Source organism: Oryctolagus cuniculus, assembly GCF_964237555.1.
Source record: "Oryctolagus cuniculus chromosome 17 unlocalized genomic scaffold, mOryCun1.1 SUPER_17_unloc_1, whole genome shotgun sequence".
Classification (NCBI taxonomy): Eukaryota; Metazoa; Chordata; class Mammalia; order Lagomorpha; family Leporidae; genus Oryctolagus; species Oryctolagus cuniculus.
The window spans coordinates 354,556-376,592 of record NW_027208202.1 but is presented as its reverse complement, the minus strand read 5'-3'; the positions used below and the strand labels follow the sequence as shown (position 1 = coordinate 376,592).

The following is a 22,037-nucleotide window of genomic DNA, read 5'->3' as shown; positions in this document are numbered from 1 at the left end:
TTTTCTACAAAAACATATATTTTTCCTTCAAAACTAAAATTTAGCAGTCTCTAAAGTCACATTAAAGTAGGGAAATTCAATTATTCTTTCATAAAAGCAATCAAGAAAATGTGCATAAGTTTAACTTTATGGAATGTTTTTACCTCATTTTTTAATTTCATAAAACTGTAATATATAATAGGTAACTCTGTTATTTTTTAAAAACAGGATCAACATTTAGAAATGAGGTGAGGAAAGGACACTGTACCAGGAAATCTCTGTGATATTATCTGAAGTGAATAAATTTTCTATTCTGTGGTCTACTGTGATTTCTTTTGATTTTTTTCTTTATTTACTTGAGAGACAGAGATATAGAGTGAAACAGAGATAGAAAAAGAGATGTCCCATCCACTGGTCCATTCCCCAAATGGCTGCACAGCCAGGCCTGGACCAGCCCAAAGCTGGTAGCCAGGAATTCAATCCACAGCTCCAATATGGGTGGTAGGGACTCAAGTACTTTGGGCATCACCACTGTCTTCCAGGGTCCACCTTGGCTAGAAGCTGAAATCAGGAACTGGAGCTAGGGATCAAATTTAGGTACTCCAATGTGAGATGTAGGCATCTTAACCGATAGGCCAAATACTTGCCCCTAAAGGCATTTCTGATATCATCAATACATAAGGAAAAATTCCCTTCTTTGAGACGTTTCTCTGCATATCTCCCCCACTCTCTTCTTACTGCCGTCCTACCTCATTTATGTTGGTATGTAGGATAACTGACATAAGCTTGATGTCTAGCTTTCTACAACAAGGTAAAGAATTGGCCACACAGTTTGTAATGTAAGCAGTACTGAAAAGGAAATACTTATACAGTCAAGAACAAATTTTTTTCCAACAATTTAAAAATAGGCATTTATTTAGTAAAATCCCAAGTCCTAATTAAAAGGTCATTTTATCTCTTTTTTCAAAAAATGGATTTATTTATTTGAAAGGTAGAGTCACAGAGAGGGAGATAGAGAGAGATCCTCTTTCCACCAGCTCACCTCCTAAATGGCCCCAATACCCAGGGCTGAGCAAGGCCAAAGCCAGGAGCTTGGAAATCCATCCATTCTTCCACATGAGTGGCAGGGGCCCAAGTACTTGGGCCATCCTCCACTGCTTTTTCTTCAGGCATTAGCAGGGAGCTGGATCGGAAGCAGAGCATCTGGGACTGAAACCTGCCCTTGTAGAGGGTGCTGCTGTCAAAGGTGGTGGCTTAACCCATTGCACAATGATGCTGGTCTCCATCTTATCTCTTAAAGCATGTTTTCCAACACTAGATGGACTCATGGAATATTATAAAAATAGAAATAGATGTTTCTGTTAAATATTTTCTTTTTAAAGATGAAAATAAGTTACATTTTAAGTGAATCTATCATTCACTCTACAAGTTCTACACCAACACTATCCAACAAAATTTTCTGAAAATACAGAAATGTTCCATAACTAACTGTCCAAAATGGTAACCACTCATCACACATAGTAACTGAGAAGTTGAAATATGGCTAATGCAGTTGAAGAATTACATATTTTATTTTAAACAAATTTAAGTCAAAATTTATATGGTTAATGGTTCCCATATTGAACAGTGAAGCTCAAAATATTTTAACAATGATAATACACACACACACACACTGGTTTTAAAGCAAAACTGTAAAGTTTCAAGGAATATAAAGATAAATCTACACATGATACATAATCATATGTAGTACAACTGGAGAAAGAAAACAAACATTAAAAGTAAAAAGGTTCAGACATTTGACCTGGTGGTTAAAAAGTCAGTTAACATGCCCACATCCCATATCAGTGTCTGATCTGAATCTCAGTTCTACCCCCATCTCTAGCTTCCTGCTAATGTACATTCTGGGAGGCAGCAGGTGATAGCTCAAGTACTTGGGTCTCTGCCACCTAGGAGGGGACCTGAATTGGTTCTCAGCTCCAGTGTTTGCATGGCCTAACTGCCACTGTGGCATTTGGAGAGCCAACTAGGGGATCTAAGCTTTCTCTCTCTCTCTTTCCTCTCTCTCTCTCTCCAACTAGGGGATCTAAGCTTTCTCTCTCCTCTCTCTCTCTCTCTCTCTCTCCTCTTTCTTCTCACTGAGAGTGTGTGTATTTGTGCATTTCTGTGTAACTAAATACAATTCAATTTAAAAAAAACTTTGTTAACTAATACATGTGGTCAAATAAATCAAAATAATTCCTTAAAAGAGGCTTTTATACAGTATGTCATAATTCTAAATGCATAGTGGCACTAGTCAGAACTATCAGATAAGCATGTAAGAGTTTCTTTTTCCTTCCCATCCCTCTCATTGCCTTTTCCCATGGTATTTCTGTCACCACCACCACCCTCAGCCACTGTCTCCTCTCACCAAACTCTTGTCACATACACATGTGAAAGTGAGGAAAGTCCATCTTCAGTGGCAGCAGTGTTAGCTCTATTAGGTACCAATGGTGGCACCTAGATATGGATATAACCAGACTCAGCAACAGATTGTCTAAAAGAACTAAGAAAGGACAGGTTAAAAAGAAAGTAAATGGGTCATGTGATCAACTTTAGTTGAAGGTCAAATATGTACTTCAAATTTGTTGGGATTAAGGTACTTGAATAAACAATACACAGAGGCTTATGGAGATGTACATCACCACCTAAGCCTACTAAAAAACTCACTAAAAATCATTACAAGGTGAATATCCTTATCCAAAATGGTTAGGATTCAGAAGTGCTTCAGATTTTTAAGATTTTGGAAGATCTGCATAGACTTTACTGGCTGAAGATCCTTTATCCACCTGCAGCGCCAGGCAGAGTACCAATACATTCCAAAACTTTAAAGTTGTTTTCGCCCATATGTGGTGTACAGTTCAAAAATACATGGCTATGTGCCCCTACATTAAATAATGGTTTTGTCTGTAGACCTCTCCTTTCTATTTTTTTTTTATATATATATATTTTTTTTTGACAGGCAGAGTGGACAGTGAGAGAGAGAGACAGAGAGAAAGGTCTTCCTTTGCCGTTGGTTCACCCTCCAATGGCCGCCGCGGCCGGCGCGCTGCGGCCGGCGCACCGCGCTGATCCGATGGCAGGAGCCAGGAGCCAGGTGCTTTTCCTGGTCTCCCATGGGGTGCAGGGCCCAAGCACCTGGGCCATCCTCCACTGCACTCCCTGGCCACAGCAGAGGGCTGGCCTGGAAGAGGGGCAACCGGGACAGAATCCGGCGCCCCGACCGGGACTAGAACCCGGTGTGCCGGCGCCGCTAGGCGGAGGATTAGCCTAGTGAGCCGCGGCGCCGGCCCATCTCCTTTCTATTTTAGAGGCATTTCTCATATGCCCATCAGGGCTATCTGTTACCAGTCCATTTAATGCTCATACAGTAGTCCTCACTTATGTGCAGTTTCGCTTTCTACGGCTTGTTATGCCTGGTCCATGAGGGTCCAAAAATATGAAATGGAAAATTCCAGAAGTAAACAATTTCAGAGTTGTAAACTATACGTGGTAATGAGTGGCGTGATGAAATCTCATGCCATTGTGCTCTGTCTTGCCCAGTGTATCCATGTTGTGCACACTACCACCCATTAGCCACTTGGGAGCCATTTCAAGTCATCAGAGTGGCTGTTAGGGAGTCACAATGCTTATGCTCGAGGAAGCTTTATTCTGTTTAATAATGATTTCAAAGCACAAGAATAGTGATGTGGTAATTCAGGTATCTCACAGAAAAGCAAACTAAAAAGGTAAAACAGTTTGACTTATTAAAGAAAAAATATATACCCTGACGTTGACCTACATTAGGGATGAAACTTTTATCAATGATCTTGTGAGGGGAGAAAAAGAATGTCAGGCTACTTTAGCCTTGTACCTAAAATTACAGAAGTTTCAGCCATAGTGTGTGATAGTAAGGACTTAGTTTGGAGGGCCAATGCGTGAATTTTCTGTGGTTTCATGCATCTACGGATGTACACAACACTCCTGAGGTCTTAGAATGTACTAGGGAATAAGAGGAGACTACTGGACATTAGCTTTTAGAAATCTCAAATCTATACACCTTTGTCATTTGCTCAGACTTTACACTTATTGCATATTTCAGTCTATTTTGACATCATAAACTATCATCTTCTTAAATTTTAAATAAAGGGAGAAATGAGAAATAAGACTAAATGGAAGAAAATAGGATTGATTGGTAAAGCCTTCCTGTGATGAAATATACTTTAATCAGCAGACCTTTCAGCCATTCAATTATTCTCCTCTAGGTTTCTGATTATATTCTGGTTGGTTAGAGTATGCTGGTTCACTCTCCAAGTGACTACATCGGCTGGGGCTGGTCACTGCTAAAGCCAGGATCCAGGAACTTCATCTGGGTCTCCAACATGGGTGCAAGGGCCTGAGCACTTGAGCCATCTTCTACTGCACCATCTTTCCCAGAAACATTAGCTGGAAGCTGGATCAGAGTTGGAGCAGCTGGGATTTGAACTGGTGCCAATATGGGATGCCGGCGTACTATAGGCAGCAGTTTAACCAGCTGCACCACAGTGCTGGCCCCAGGAGTAGCATTTTTCTTACTAATATTTCAAAAACAGTTTCTCCAAATCACAATGAAAGATTAACCATTTTCTTTTTATTTCCTTTTCCAAATTAAATTTTCATCAAAACTCTGTTAGCTATAAGTGACCCTATTACAAAAATTTTAAACTATTTTAAAGTTCAAATACTTTAACAGAACCTAAATCTGGTCCTGATTTTCCCTTTGGTATATTAAATTTGCTATTGTGTTATCTATATTCCTAATAATTTGAATATTCCCCCAATAAATGCCATAAAAATTTAATTATATGACCACAGATATCTTTACTTTTTTTATTTTATTTTTTGACAGGCAGAGTGGACAGTGAGAGAGAGAGAGAGACAGAGAGAAAGGTCTTCCTTTTGCCATTGGTTCACCCTCCAATGGCCGCTGCGGCCAGCACACTGCAGCTGGTGCACCACACTGATCTTTAGGCAGGAGCCAGGTGCTTCTCCTGGTCTCCCATGCGGGTGCAGGGCCCAAGGACTTGGGCCATCCTCCACTGCACTCCCAGGCCAAAGCAGAGAGCTGGCCTGGAAGAAGGGCAACTGGGACAGAATCTGGTGCCCCAGCAGGGACTAGAACCCGGGGTAATGGCGCCACAGGTGGAGGATTAGCCAAGTGAGCTGCGGTGCCGGCCCCACAGATATCTTTTTATGAACCAAATAGATGTTTCCAGAAATATTACTGTAAAACTGAGGTTTAACACCCCCCAAAATCTCATTTTTCTATACAGCCTTTATAGTAGTCCCATTAGGTGGTGATGGCAAAGTGACTTGGTCCGTACACACATGCAAGAGACCTAAATTGAGTTAATAGCTCCTGGCTTTGGTTCCAGCCATGACAGTCATTTGGAGAGTGAACCAGTAGATGGGGATTCTCTTTCTGTGTTTGCCTCTGTTTCTTTCTATCTCTGCCTCTGAGTTGAATACATAAAATACTATGATTAGAAATGGCATCTAATGATATAGAAGCAGGAAAATGGTTGTTCCTTCTTTAGAATCTATCAGCAGCTCTGATGGCATAGGAGAAAGGGGGCAGTAGTAAAATCACTAAACAAATCACTTTGGCTTTATTCATTTCTCTTATGCCCTTCCACCTTCACTCAAATCTCTCATATGGGGAAAAAGTCTGACTTACAAAGTACAAAGGAGATAAGTAGGTTCTAGGTGTGGCAACACAGAGAAAGGATGGAGCAAAACAGTAGCTACCTTGGAGAGTGTGAACTTATTACTGTGCTCTAAAGAAAATCCAGAGAACAGGAAGTCTAAGTCTAGTTCTATGATAGCAGAATTGTGCTGTTCAAGATAACTTTAAGACCTAAAAGGACATTTTAAAAAGAAGTGAGAGTTCAGAGTATGCAACTATCCTGTTTTGCTTCTAAAGGGCATGCACCTGAATTAGTTTCCTAATCTGAACAGGTTGATTAGAATAAAGTTTTTGGAGCTGTTTGAGAATATGTCAACCAGACTAAACCACTTCTCTATTTCTGAATACTGTACATATAACCCTAGAATATAAATTGTATCCCTATACACAGATGATACCGGGGCATATTTTAACTTTCAACATTTTTCTCAGTAACAAGCTAATTTTAATATCATAGCTATCTTACTGATGTTCCTTATATTTCTAGGCACATAATACCCATTATCAAATATTTCAAATAGTGTGTGATCTCATTTTCAACTCTCAGTTAAATATTTTGATAAGATTCAAATATAACTAAATTTAAAACTTTAATCAAAATAGCAGTTCATGCAAAGTAACACTGTCACCACATGAAATAGATACTCAGCTATGTGACTACCCATATTGTGGGTCACATTAGCTATCTTTATCAGTAAGGCACAATTCTGTCATTGACTAAAGTAAAACCAAATCTAACCCACTCTCAAACTGCAGAAGAAACCAAAAGGATACATTCCTAAGGAGCAGAAAATGAAGATTGTGTTCCTATCACTCATCTCCCTGCAAACTCCTGCCCCTCTAGAGTGCTGAGCAAACAGATCTTCCTCCTAAGTACCATTTAATTTCAATTACCCCATTTGGTCTTTTCCAGATCCTTGATAAAAGCTTCCACTGTAACCCCAGTTATCAGCTGTGTTAGTTATTTCCAAGTTTCTCTCTCTAACTAAAGCACAAGTTCTCCAAGAGGAGGAGCTTGTGTTTGGATTCCTTTGGGTCTATTAGTTTTTCTTTTTTAAAAGATTTATTTATTTGAAAGTCAGAGTTACACAGAAAGAGAAGAGGCAGAGAGAGAGAGAGAGAGAGAGAATCTTCCATCCAATGGTTCACTCCTCAGATGGCCTCAAAGGCTGGAGCTGTGCCAATCTGTAGCCAGGAGCCAGGAGCTTCTTCCTGGTTTCCCATGTGGGTGTGTGGGTGCAGGGGCTCAAGGACTTGGGCCATCTTCTACTGCTTTCCCAGGCCATAGCAGAGAGCTGGACAGGATGTGAGCAGCTGGGTCTCAAACCAGCACCCATATGGGATGCCGGCACTTCAGGCCAGGGTGTTAACCCACTGGACCACAGCGCCGGCCCCTGAGTCTATTAGTTTTAACACATAGGCTTGTCTACAAAGGAAGTACAAGGAAGATATGCAGAATGACTGAAGATGTATTCTCTTGAGTAGTGAGAGAGAGAGCTCTGAAAAGTACTTGAAAGCCCTGGATTAACAATAAAATGAGAAAACTAACTGCTACAGCAGTCAGCATTGTAGCACAGCAGGTTAAAACCCTAGCCTGTAGCGCCAGCATCCCATATGGGCACCAGTTTCTGTCCCAGCTGCTCCATTTCCAATGCAGCTCTCTGTTATGGTCTGGGAAAGCAGTGGATGATGGCCCAAGTCCTTGGGCCACTGCACCCATGTGGGAGACCTGGAAGAAGCTCCTGGCTCCTGGCTTCGGATCAGTTCAGCTCTGGCCATTGCAGTTATCTGGGGAAGTGAACCAAAGGATGGAAGATCCCCCCACTCTGGCTCTACCTCTCTCTGTAACTCTGTCTTTCAAATAAATAAAATAAATCTTAAAAAAATTAACTGCTGCCACTGTGTCCCAACAATCAAGGCAATGTGTCTACAAAATAGACAAATCTTAAATCTCCATTTCTAATAAAATTTCTTTGAAAATTTCTCCCTTAAACCATATTGTTGAGTATAACAACCTGCTGTGAAGTCAAATATCAGATAATGAAAATTAGAATTCAATATATTACTACTAAGCAAGTTAGTAAGTAAATAAATAAGAAGTTGTTGTAAATTTTTAAAAAGGTTTCCACTTTTGAATGTTTATGCAATATTTCCTCAAATAACTTCAGTATTATTGACCAAATATGTAGTTATGTTACGTATTTTTACCACCATACCTACAAAGCACAACACACTAATATATATTACCAACAGTGACCCATGGCACTGACGCGGAGGCATTTCAACCTGGAATACAGTGCCAACAACAACAACAAAAACAAGTCTGTGTAGGGGAAGGGACTGATTCAGAGCAGCTTACCCTATGTTTCAAACGAACGCCTGTCTACTCGAAGATAAACACTGACATGCCTTGGATGATGGGGCTTATGGCTGACTATGTAAATAAGCAAGCTTAAACAACCCTCCCACACACACACACACAACACATACAGCCTGGTGGAAGATAATCAAAATGGCTTGAAGTGATTTCCAAAGGAAAGGAGCTCACACTGTAACAGTAGGGTCAAACCAGCTTGGTTACTTAATTCAAGACTATAAATGCAAAAATAAGTTAATGTAAGGCTACAGACACAAAAATCAGCTAACCTTTTTAATGGAAGGTAGTAATTTCAGAGCCTTAAGTAATCAATTAGTTCAGAGAAATTATCCTCATACAATATATAAAAAGAGATACTGACCAGTTCTACTATCATTTGTCAAGAAGACATTTTCATCAATCAAAAATATTTCTTTCTCCTCTCAAAAGTGTCTCCACTGTGGAGATTACAACAAAAGGTCATGTTTTGTCTTTGGTTTCTGAAAAAAAAAAAAAAAACAACAAGGTTGCACATATTGTGCTCCCTGAAATCATAACTATAAAGGTTGTGGTGCTTCTGGAACAAATACGGAAACTAGAAATAAGAACACCTGACAATGAGATTGTTAGACTAAATATAATGAGATTGTTAGACTAAATATAAGAACAGGTCACATAAAGATTCACACTATGTAAGCTACAAGTAATTGTAGATAAATCAGATTCTTAAAATACTCATCTATTACCAATTTAGAACTATAAGTGATTTTTTAAAAAAACTTTCTGAGATAAGGGCCAAATTTGTCAGGTGAAACAGTTGATTGAAAGTTAAAGGAAACTTTAGAAGAGAGAGAAAGGACATATGAAGAAAGAAAACTTGTTACCTACTAACTATATGTTATGTAATGGGGCCAGGGGTTCCACACAATTTATAGGTAACTACAACTGTATGACATAGGTGCTATTGAAAATATAATTTTACAGATGAGGTAATTAGCAATCAGAGAGGTTAGTTACCTTGCCTCAAGTTATACATTTAGTAAGTGGCAGAGCTAAGATGTCAACTTTGTCTTATTTCTTTGTGCTTTTTCCATTTTGCTTCCCTAAATCATGTATTTATTCTTAAGAACATACAAAGTTTGTATCATATAATTATAAATTCACAACAAAAATCAGGCAACGAAATGAAGTCAGGAAAACAATGCTATCAGAAAAGGAAGTTTAATTCTAGTCCTTCCTTCCTCTGCTACCTACTAAGGTAGGAATCTGTGGAAAAATAATTAAAATATCTAGGCCTTAGAAATTTAAGATGGTGGCATGGAGGGGAGAGGATTCAGGTCGATCCCCCTTATCTGTAGTATAACTGCCAGATTAATTGATTCCAATCAGCTCATATCATTAAATAAAATAAAATTTTATTGTATGAGTGTGATTAGAACTCAAATTTCTGAATTTTAAATCTTGTTGTCCAAAGAAGGATTGTGTCCCACTATCACTCTCTCCTTTAATACTTTGAACTGCTGTCTATTATTTAAATGAGATGTATGACAATCTTACCTATGAATGCAAAAGGTACTAAACCAAAAAATGTGAATGATGGGAAGGTATTTCCTGCATCCTTTCAAGTTGCTGATTACTTATAAAGATACATAAAAATCTTTACTATCAAGACTTCAAATCATTTTTAAAATACACTCAGCAGTTCAAGAGAGTATAAATTGATGTGTGGCTTTTTTCTTGTTCAAGAAATAATTTAACTTCTAGATTCAAAAAGCTAAACTAACTAACTTTCAAAACTTCTCCCTGGGAAGGACCAAATGGCTGCTGAGTAAGATATTCAGGTGAACTTCTCTCAACACAGATATTAATTTGAATAGCTGTTCACAAACTAATTCACCTTCACAAAAGCCAAAGCAAGGTGACCACAGTGCCTGTGGTGCTGGCATCCCATATGGATGCTGGTTCTAGTCCCGGTTGCTCCTCTTCCAGTTCAGCTCTCTGCTGTGGCCCGGGAGGGCAGTGGAGGATGGCCCAGGTGCTTGGGCCCCTGCACCTGCATGGGAGACCAGGAAGAAGCACCTGGCTGCTGGCTTCAGATCGGCACAGCGCCGGCCACAGCAGCCTTGGGGAGTGAACCAATGGAAGGAAGACCTTTCTCTCTGTCTCTCTCTCTCACTGTCTGTAACTCTACCTGTCAAATAAAAAAAAATGTATAAAAAATAAAAAAAATAACAAGGTAGTGAAGAAGGCAACAAGGGGCACTGTGGCACAGTGAATTAAATCACAGCTGATTTGGGAGCTTAGGTTCCTGTCTCAAGTGACTCTGCTTCCCAATCCAGTCCCTGCTAATGCAATTGGAACATCACCAGATGATGGTCCAAATGCTTGGGCCCCTGACACCTCTGTGAGATACTGAGGGAGTTTCTGACTCCTGGCTTTGATCTAGCCCAGATCTAGCCATTGAGGCCATCAAAGGTGTGAACCAGTGGATCAAAGATCTCTCTCTCTGTCTCTGATGCTAATCCTTTCAAATCAATCAATCAATCATTTTTCTTGTTTTTTAAGGGTAAGAAGGAAATTTTTACTACATCACCCTTCCCCAAGCTCCGAGCAGCCCAGTCTAGAGAGAAACAATTACTGCCTGGGGAAGAGGGAAGTCCAGACCTTAGACTTGAAACTCAAGACCAGGCTTGCGACTGTGAAATCCAGACTCAGAGAGGACGCCATGGTCTCTGCCTCCTGGACAGGACTCACAGACTAAGACTTTGGATCCTCCTCAGCCATGTACTCCTGCCTCAAACTCGAGCACACAGCAGGGCAAACTCCAGTCCGTGGGCAGCAGGGCAGTAAAGTGAGTTAGGACCTAGCCTTAAAGCTGCTTACCTTCAAGCAGACAGCAAAGAAGACCAACCACAAAGGAGTAGGGCAGGAAATTGAGATCAGTAGCAGTCCCACTACAGTGGCACCAGACAGACAGCAAGGCTCCTATAACCAGACCTGCATGTGCAGACAGAGACAAACCTGCCCTAACACCAGATGAAGAACTACACCCATGTAGGAACAGACAACTCTTTCTCCCTGCATCACCTTCAACCTCCTAAGGGCTTGGAACACAACTACAAGATAATGCCAACTTACTCTCAAAATGGACAGCCAAGAGATCTCCCCCATCCCTGTTCCCCAACCACAGGCAAGCGAGGAACAAGGTCCAGCCATGAGGGAGTAGGGCAATAAAGTGAGCACAGAACTGCATCACAGATCTGGTAAAACCATTGCTTGGCAGGTATTAATAGTCCCACGGTCAGTGCTTGTAGACAGAGGACCAGCCCTTGTCACAGGTGGAGACCACAGCCCCAGTGAATTAGACTTATATCCAGGCCGACATCACATGTGGTTGATTGCAGTGGTCTCAGGTAGCAAGTCCATGTCAGCAGTTGGCAGGTCATGACAAATTTGCACTTGACCATACCCGAGTCTGGAGGCCTTTTTTTTTTTTTTTTTTTTTGCAGGCTGAAGGACTTAGGTTTGATCTAGCATTGTAGCATAGGTGGCCACAAGACTGCTCATTCCAATCCTCCCTCAACCCTCAACTCCAGGCAGTACAACACAGAGAGAGTAACTGCGGTAAAAAAAAAAAAAAAAGGCAGATGGGTATTCAGGCATTGTATGGAGACATGGGGCTGGCACTCCAGGAACTCCTGAATCCTTGCTGGACTTAGTGCCTCTGTGACAGCAAACACATCCCTGCCAACGCGAGCACCTGAGCAACCACGTCAGACCTCAGGGCAGCATTCCTGCACCTCAGGCACAGTGGACTGAGGGATGGCACCCTTGTGGCCCTGGGCCACCATATGAGCTGCTCCCAAGAACCATGCATTCCTCTAGGACTGAGAAGAGAACCCCATGTCCCAAATGCCACTGTCATCCTTTGCTATGAAAGACATTGGGAGACTTCACAGCATCCAAATTAAAATAAAGCCAAAATTCTTACCAGATACCCAAATACACATTTTTAGGAAAAAGTCTTTTACACAAAATCAACTGATTAAAAGTGAAAGAAGGGTCCAGTGCTGTGGCTTAGTAGGCTAAGCCTCCACCTGCAGTGCCGGCATCCCAGATGGGTGCTGGTTTGTGTCCTAGCTGCTCCTCTTCCGATCCAGCTCTCTGGTATGGCCTGGAAAAGCAGCAGAAGATGGCCCAAGTACTTGGGCCCCTGCTCCTGCATGGGGAGACCTGGAAGAAGCTCTTGGTTCCTGGCTCTGGATCAGCCCATCTCTAGTCACTGTGGCCATTTAGGGGAGTGACCACTGGATGGAAGATCTTTCTTTCTGTCTCTTCCCCTTTCTCTGTAACTTTGCCTCAAATAAACAAATCAATCTTGTGAAAGAAACAGCTATTCTGCCAGATGACAAATATCCATGTAGGAACACTGAAGTATGAAAAGGCAAGGCAGTGTAACACCTCCAAAGGAACAAAGTAATGCTTAAGTAACAAATTCCAAGGAAAAGAGACTTAAAAATACCTGATATTCAAAGTAATGATTACTAGGATGCTCAAAGAGATACAAGAGAAAACACACTCTGAGATGAACAACAGCCAGAAAACAATTCATGGCTTTAATGAGAAATTCAGCAAAGATACAGAGATCTTGAAAAAGAGTCAAACAGAAATCATGAAAATGGAGAATTCAGTGTTGAATAAAAAGTACAGCTGAAAGCCTCAATAACAGACTAGACCAAGCTAAGAAAAAAATATGATCTGAAATTCAAGACATCTTTTGGAATAAACCAGACCCCCTCCCCTCCAAAAAAAAGGATATAAAATGGAGATAGCCTTTGAACTGTGCAGGCCAATATTAAGAGAAATATACAAATTCTGGGGATTCCTAAGAATGAATATAAAATAGTAAGTCCCTACATTAAAAAAATGATCAGTGCCTGGTGTTGTGCCACACGGGGTTAAGCTGCCACTCATGACATGGATGTTCCATATCTGAGCACCTGTTTGAGTCCTGCCTGTTCTGCTTATGATCCGGCTCCCTGCTAATGTGCCTATGAAAGCAGCAGGAGACAGCCCAAGTATTTGGGTCCCTGCAACTCATGTGGGAGACTCACATGCAGTCCCAGACTCCAGGCTTCAGCCTGGCCAAGCCAAGGCAGTTGCATTCATTTGGGGAATGAACCAGCAGATGGAACATCTCTTTTTCTCTCTGTCCCTCTTTTTCTGTCATTCTGCCTTTCAATAAAAAAAAAAGGAAGAGCAAGAAAAAAAAGAAGTTATAAAACATACAACCTAACAATGTATATCAAGGACCTAGAAAAACAAGAATAAACCAAACCAAATGTTAGTACAATGGAAGAATTGATAAAGATCTTGGGTTGGTATTGTGATCCAGTTGGCTAAGCTACAGCTTGGGAAGCCTGTATCACATACTGGACTGCAAGTTCCAGTCTCAGGTATTCCACTTTTTTGTTAAGGATTTATTTATTTATTTGAGAGGTAGAGTTACAGAGAGGGGGGAGATGGAGAGAAAGTTCTTTCATCTGCTGGTTCACTCCCCAAATGGCCACAATGGCCAATGGTAGGCTGTTCTGAAGCCAGGAGCCAGGAGTTTCTTCTGGGTCTCCCACACCCATACATGGGCCCAAGCACTTAGGCCATCTTCCACTGCTTTTTCTGGTCACAGCAGAAAGCTGGATTGGAAGAGGAACAGCCTGGATACAAACCAGCAACCGTATGAGATGGCAGTGCCACAGGCAGAGGCTTAGCCTACTATGCTACAGCACTAGCCCCAGTTATTCCACATTTAATCTAGCTCCACACTAATGCACCTTGGAAGAAGCAGATGATGACTCAAGTACTTGAGCCTCTGCTACCCATGTGTAAAACCAGGATGGAGTTCTTGGCTCCTGGCTTTGGCCTGACCCAGACCTGGATGTGGCCATTTGTGAAACCACCAGGTGAAAGCTCTATTTCCCTCCCTCCCCCCCTTCCCTCCTATCACTCTGCCTTTCAAATAAATCAATCACTTTTTAATTGTTTTTTTTTTATTTGTGTTATTTATTTGGACAGCAGAGTTGTACACAGAGGAGGAAGAGACAGAAAGAGATATCTTTCATCTGCTGGTTCACTCCCGAACCGAACATAAAGGACTAGGGTTGGGCCAGACCGAAGTCAGGATCCAGGATCTTCTGGATCTTCCACAAGGATTCTGGGGTCCAAGCACTTTGGACTCCTTCCACTGCTCTCCCAGGTGCATTAGGGAGCTAGATTGGAAGCGGGACAGCCAGAACTTGAACTGGTGCCTATACAGGATGCTGGCATTGCAGGTAGTCATTTTACCAGCTATGCCACAACACCAGCCTCTCAAATAAAAAAAAAAAAGAAAAAAAAAGAAAAAATTTTTCTATTTGCTTTGGCTCTGATCTTTTTTTCTTTTTTTTTTTTCAAAAGATGTCTGCATTTCTTTTTCATTTTTTATTTTTTTAATTTTTTGACAGGCAGAGTGGACAGTGAGAGAGAGAGACAGACAGAAAGGTCTTCCTTTGCCGTTGGTTCACCCTCCAATGGCCGCCATGGCTGGCGCACTGCGGCGGGCGCACAGTGCTGATCTGATGGCAGGAGCCAGGTGCTTCTCCTGGTCTCCCATGCGGGTGTAGGGCCCAAGCACTTGGGCCATCCTCCACTGCACTCCCTGGCCACAGCAGAGAGCTGGCCTGGAAGAGGGGCAACCGGGACAGAATCCAGTTCCCCGACCGGGACTAGAACCCGGTGTGCCGGCGCCACAAGGCGGAGGATTAGCCTAGTGAGCCATGGCGCCGGCCTCCGATCTTTTTTTCTAAGATCTTCCACCTGCGGCGCTGGCACCCCGGGTTCAAGACCCAGTCGGGGCACCAGATTCTGTCCTGGTTGCTTCTCTTCCAGTCCAGCTCTTTGCTGTGGCCCGGGAAGGCAGTGGAGGATGGTCCAAGTACTTGGGCCCTGCACCCACATGGGAGACCAGGAGGAAGCACCTGGCTCCTGGCTTTGGATCGGCACGGCGCGCCAGCCATGGTGGCCATTTTGGGGGGTGAACCAATGGAAGGAAGACCTTTCTCTCTGTCTCTCTCTCTCACTGTCTAACTGCCTGTCCAAAAAAAAAAAAAAAGAAAGAAAGAAAGGAAGAAGTTGAAAGAAGTTGAAGTATCCCTATTTGCAGATGATGTAACTCTTTATACAGAGTAATGTAGACTCCACCAAGAAACTATCAGAACTGATTAATTAATTCAGTAAAGCTGCAGGAAACAAAATCAAGACCTAAAAATAAGCAGTATTTTTATCATCAATAATGGGCTCACTAACAGAGAAATTAAGAGCAATCCTACTAGCAATAGTTATAGAAAAATGAAATATCTTGAAATAAGCTTTAATTTTTAAAAATTTATTTGAGAGAGAGACACAGACAGAGACAGGCAGCTCCCATTTGCTGGTTCAATCTCTAAATGCCACAACAGAAAGGGTTAGGTCAGGCCTAAAATCCAAGAACTCAACCCAGGTCCCAGAAATGGAAGGCAAATTACTTGAGTCATTACCATTGCCTCTGAGGGTCTGGAGTAGCAGGAAGCTGGAGTAAGTAGTGAAATCGGGTATTGAACCCAGGCACTCCAAATGGGACACGAGTGTCTTAACAGTTTAACTGTGAGGCCAAGATCTGCCCTCCCATCACCCAGAACAAAATTTAACCAAGGACGTGAAAGACATTTACAATAAAAATTGCAAAGCACTGATGAAAGAATGTGAAGAAGACAAAAAAAAACCCACAAAGTTCTCTGTATGCAGATTAGAAAAATTAATACTAGTAGAAGTCCATGATACCTGAAGCAATTCACAGCTTCAATGTAATTACAACCAAAATGATAGACATCATTCACAGAACTAGAAAAAACAATCCTAAAATTCATATAGAAGGACTTTAAAAGAACTCAAATAGATAAAGATATCTTGAACAACAAAGTTGGAGGCATCACAACATCAGATTTCAAGACATATTATAGAGTTACTGTAATAAAAAGAGTATGGTATCAGCATAAAAACAGACATACAGACTATTGGAACAAAATAGAGATCTCAAAAATTACTCTACATACCTACAGCCAATTGCTCTTTGATAAATCTGATAAAACTCATACCAGAGAAAGGACAGTCTCTTACATAAGTGGTGCTGGGAAACCTAAACCTAAATATCCGTACCCACGGGGCCAGCACTGTGGCTTAGCAGTGCCACCACCTGCAGTGCTGGCATCCCATATGGGCACTGGTTCCAGTCCTGGCTGCTGTACTTCTGATCCAGCTCTCTCCTGTGGCCTGAAAAAGCAGTAGAAGATGGCCCAAGTTCTTGGGCCCCTACACCCATGTGGGAGACCTGGAAGAAGCTCCTGGCTCCTGGCTTTGGATCGGTGCAGCTCTGGCCATTGTGGCCATCTGGGGAGTGAACCAGCAGATGAAAGACCTCTCTCTGCCTCTGCCTCTGCCTCTCTATAACTTTGCATTTCAAGTAAAAATAAATAAATCTTTAAAATAAAATATCCATACCCAGAATCCAAAATGTCATCCCATGCCTCTCACCATAATCTAAAATCAACTCATAATGGAAGAGACATAAATGTAAGACCTGAAATTATGTAACCCCTGGGGGAAAACATTGGCAAACATTAATTTTTTTTAAAAAAAGACCCCAAGAGCACAGAGAGGAAAGGAGAAACAGACAAATGTGATCATCCCAAACTAAGAAGCTTCTGTACAGCAAAAGGAACAAATCACAGCTGACAGAAAACAGTTACAAGCTGTGCATCTAACAAAGGACTATGACTCAGAACATGTACAGAACCCCAAACACCACAAAAACGGAACAATCCAATTAACAAACAGGCAAAGAATCTGAATAGATATTTCTCTGGAGAAGAAACACAAAAGAAAACAAAAGCATGAAGAAATGTTCAATATCACTAGCCATCAGGGACATGTAAATCAAAACCACAATGAGGTTGGGAAGGGTATGGCGAGAGAGAATGGAAGACTGGGTAACAGGCACCAAACACAGACAGAAGGCACTGGTTCCAGTGTTCACAGCACAGTGCTCCTGTTCCACTATAGCTCACAATAATGTATTATACACTGCACAAAGAACCAGGAGAGAGAAACTAGTAGCTACCAGAACACAGATAAGCTGAGGACATAGAAAAGCTATTTTCCTGGTTTCAGGTATGCTTTGTATATGTAGTGAAATACTGCACCATAAAAGTATTGTGTGGGGAGCAACTGAGACTAGACTAAATTACTGGAACTAGGACTAATTCTATGCATCTGCTCTCCCATAATATGGCACTGGGGAGGAGCAAACAACTACGCAGCTGCCTCATCGGTTTGACTGATAAGCTGCAGGAGCTGATCCTGCTCCTGATTGGAGGAGGAGAGCAGCGTACTCGGCGTGTAGGTAGCAGAGTTGGGATTGGTGGAAGAGGACTATAAAGGAGGAGAGAGACAACATGCACCAGGAACATCTGAGGGAACACCTGAGGAACATCTGAGCAGCCCCCGAGAGAGCCGGCCGGCGGTGTGCCGCTCCTCCGCGGAAGCGGGGAAAGCGGCGGGAGGGTGCCGCCCCTCCATGGAGGTGGAGGGGCCGGCAGCTAACCCAGGACGGCGTCGTTCCTCCACAAGTGGGGAACCGGCAGCAAACCCGGGAAGGGCCGAGCAGACAAAAGAACAGCACAGGGTCCAGTGTCGTTCCTCCATGAATGGGGGAGCGACAGTATTGCATGCTAATCAAAAATATTTTAATAGAATAATAATAAAAAACATTTTACCAAGGTAGTCTCTGACTCAGTGATATAGAGAACATAACATGTTGAGAAAGGGAAGCGATTTTGGAAGCTCTCTTCAATATAAGAAATTAGACCACCACTATTTGAAGCCAAGTGCCTTTTACTGTCTTTTCTTAAAAAATATATATTATATATATAAAATATATATAGAAACATTCCTTTTATTCTTCAATTAAAATTCTTTTGGAATATGAAATTAGTATTTCTTCAGAGTAAAACACCTGTCAGAAAGTATGAATACATTAAAAAAAAACAACAGGACTCACAAACATCATGTCTTAAGAATTAAGTCTCCAGTCACCCTACTATATCAATTATAGGATTTATTATCTAAAGACACAAAGAAGTATTTTGTGATTTTCTTGCATTCAGAAACTTTTTTATTTTCTTAGATTCAGCATCAGGGTCCCTAGCTAAATTATTATAATAGAACACTGGCTAAGACTTATAATTGATTATCATTAGTTTTTATTATTTTGTGTGTCTCTTAAAGTCAACATCACATTTAAAGATTATTACTTCAAAATTATCCCTTTGTCAAAAAATCAGAGGATAATACATTTTTTCCTAACAGCACAGCTTGGGAAAATATACTCATCAATGATGCCAAGTTAAATTAAATTAAAAAACAGAGTAAATTTGGTGATCAACTACCATATATATGAATCTAGAGAAGAGGTAAATATGATTTAAAATTTATTTTAAAGCAAGATACAATAATTTGCAATCTATACTATGCCATTTCTGCAATGCCAAGATAAAGGAGTATTTTGAGTTTCTCAGAGAATGCCAAATAATTGGTCTGAGTTCAATCTAACTTAATTGTCTAATAAGGTAAGTTTACTATGGCTTTTCAATTATATAAACAGACTAAAATCTATCAATAAATGAGACAAAAATTAAATTATTTTCTATACTGTGCAGTATGACATTATACTTTAAAAACCTTAAAAAAAATTACATGAATCAAAAACCAAACAGACTTCCTAGGAACTTTTGTAGAAAGTTATAATCTAATCAAAAAGATTTTGGGAAACATAGGGTAATAAAAGGGAAGTTAACAATGTTCACCTTCAATTAATTTCATAGGTCACTGTTATACCATCTAATAAGATAACTAAAAACATGCAAGCAGCTGGTACTGCAGCTAGACAGATTAATGTAATAGTCTGTAGTCATCTGGGCTGGCAAGGGCTCGCCTCTTTTGGCAAGGAGGTCACTTGCCCTTGGGAAGAGGGGGGGAGGATGGAGAAACAACATTCCTTCCACCATGTGGCCATGTGTGCTCCATTCCCTAAGTTAAACATCCACTGCAGCACACACAGGAAACTCTCTCTTCTTTCACATCCGGCAGTTTTCTCTCACATGTAACTTGACAAAAAAACATATAACATAAATATAAATAAATATATATATAATAAATAAATAAACATAAATATAAAACCTGTAAGATGTACTGCATAAAACTAATAATATATTCTCATAACACATCACTGCAAATTAGTTGGAAGCCAAATACTTAAATTTAAACCAACACTTCCAAAACAAGATGTGGCCTAAAACCATTCAGGCATCATATAACCCCATACAAGTGTCTCAGGAGTTAAATCCATTTGTTTTCTACCTCTCTGAATCAATGAAGAAAACCACTAAGAAATACAAATCATTGTAAAACCTCATAGGCCATAAAAATAAATCTGTGAGTATTAGACATATGAAGCTGTAGTTAGTGTCCATGGATTTAAGTTCCATAATTTATTTGTTATAATTCCAGATATCACTTCTTTTTTTTTTTTTTTTTGACAGGCAGAGTTAGGGTCTTTCTTCCATTGGTTCACCCCCCAAATGGCTGCTAAGGCCAGCGCGCTGTGCCAGTCCAAAGCCAGGAGCCAGGTGCCCCCTCGTGAGCTCCCATGTGGGTGCAGAGCCCAAGCACTTGGGCCATCCTCCACTGCCTTCCTGGGCCACAGAAGAAAGCTGGACTGGAAGAGGAGTAACTGGGACAGAATCGGCGCCCCAACAGGGACTAGAACCCAGGGTGCCAGCGCCACAGGCGAAGGATTAGCCTAGTGAGCCACGGAACAGGCCCTGCATTTAGATTTTCAAGAGGCTTTGTTTTACATGTTTTACCCCAGTATTTAAAAGTTGTGGGAAGGAAGCAGATCAGACAATATAATGCCCTTTTTACAGATGAGAAACTAGCTCGTTACCCTGGACATAAGCTCTAGTATGTCAGTGGTAGGCTTAAGGCCTGAGCTGTCTGATTATGAAGAAAGGTTAGGATTTCTGAGGCAGTTTAAATAGTTGTTACACAAAAGGACTTCTGAACACTGGAAAATTTATATATTTTTTAATAACCTGTTACTAGCTAGTTTAAAAGAGCTATAATGGCAACAGAAAAATAATTTTCATCTTCTAAAGCAAATTTTACTAATAATTCTGTGGCTACTTTAATGTGACACTGCTACATTTTTCTAGGTTTTGTCTATCAATATTAATAAGAAAATATACACCAGCACTGTGCTTCTATGAATTCTACATTTAACTCAATTGCCAAATTCACAATTAAGCTTATTACATTACAAGAGCTACTGCCTACTGGGTAGAAAAATATTAATTTCACACTTTAAATACTATAAAACTATTTGACAGCAGTGTTGGCCTGCCAATTGAATCCTTTCCTGTTTGAGCTGTAACAGCCCTATTGGCTGAAAAGCCCTAAAAGGGCATTAACAAACAGCTCTTAATTCAATCACATTTGCATTTTAACCTTTCGTAGGTACTCTGAAAGAAGTCTTTAGTACTGTGAAAGATATACGGGAAAACAAAAAACAAATTATAATAAAGGTTAATACTACATATACATTTGTTCTAATTAGTGTGCTGTAGGATAGGAGGGCAACAGATATCTGATGTAAGCTCATTTACAAGAATTTGGGTTATTACATTTTCTGATACTCATTATTTCTGCAGATAATCACATACCACAGTAATATTTAAATATTATCACATTTTAAAAGCACAAGTCCTAATTCTTTGCTATTCTAAGATTAGAATCCTCTAAGAAATTGGATCTTATACATTATCCTGTAATAGTCTATATCTCTGTATTTACTACCTACCTACAAGAATTAAAAGTCTCTTCAGAGTCCAAAGCAGAACTTGGTTCTTCTTCCATTTTTATTAGAATCTCCTGGAAAAAATTTTAAAAACACACTAAAATAATGGAGATTGCAAAGCAACGTTTCAGTTAAACAGCTGTGTAACAGTTCTATGCAGTATATTAGCCAAAATAAAATGTCCCCTTGCCCCTTCCCTAAATTATCTTCTGTACTTCTTTTAGGAAAAATACTCATCTTAAAGCCACAATATAAACCAACAGCACTCCTAATTTGCATAATAATGCTATCAATGTAATTACTAACAAGAATAAATGAAGTATAATACAGGTTTTTTCCTTAAAAATTTATACATTTATAAAAATTGAGGAGGCAGAGGTGAACAGAAAGCAGATTTGGTAGATTAAAAATACTTTTACTAAAGAAACTTAAAATGCTAATCAATGCCAATATAATGAATATAATATATATTAAGTATAAATATAAGTTCTCAAAATATATATTTCAAAGTTTAGTTATGAAACAATAGTTTCCCATGATTAAACAGATCATTCGTTCTTCAAAAAAAAATTTTTTAAACTGACAGAAAATCCTAAAATGCATAAACCATTTAGTTATACGCTAGCATTTTCTTTTTTTCGACAGGCAGAGTGGACAGTGAGAGAGAGAGACAGAGAGAAAGGTCTTCCTTTGCCGTTGGTTCACCCTCCAATGGCCGCCGCGGCCGGCGCACCGCGCTGGTCCAATGCCAGGAGCCAGGTGCTTCTCCTGGTCTCCCATGGGATGCAGGGCCCAAGCACTTGGGCCATCCTCCACTGCACTCCCGGGCCACAGCAGAGAGCTGGCCTGGAAGAGGGGCAACCGGGACAGAATCCGGTGCCCCGATGGGACTAGAACCCGGTGTGCCGGCGCCACAAGGCGGAGGATTAGCCTGGTGAGCCGCAGCGCCGGCTATACGCTAGCATTTTCATAAAAGGGAG

The 22,037-nt window shown here is 40.7% G+C and overlaps 1 pseudogene; it reads right to left on the bottom strand.

Moving 5' to 3' along the window:
• Nucleotides 1-22,037, bottom strand: part of LOC138843110 (nucleus accumbens-associated protein 1 pseudogene) — a 92,223-nt pseudogene that overhangs the window by 2,008 nt on the left and 68,178 nt on the right.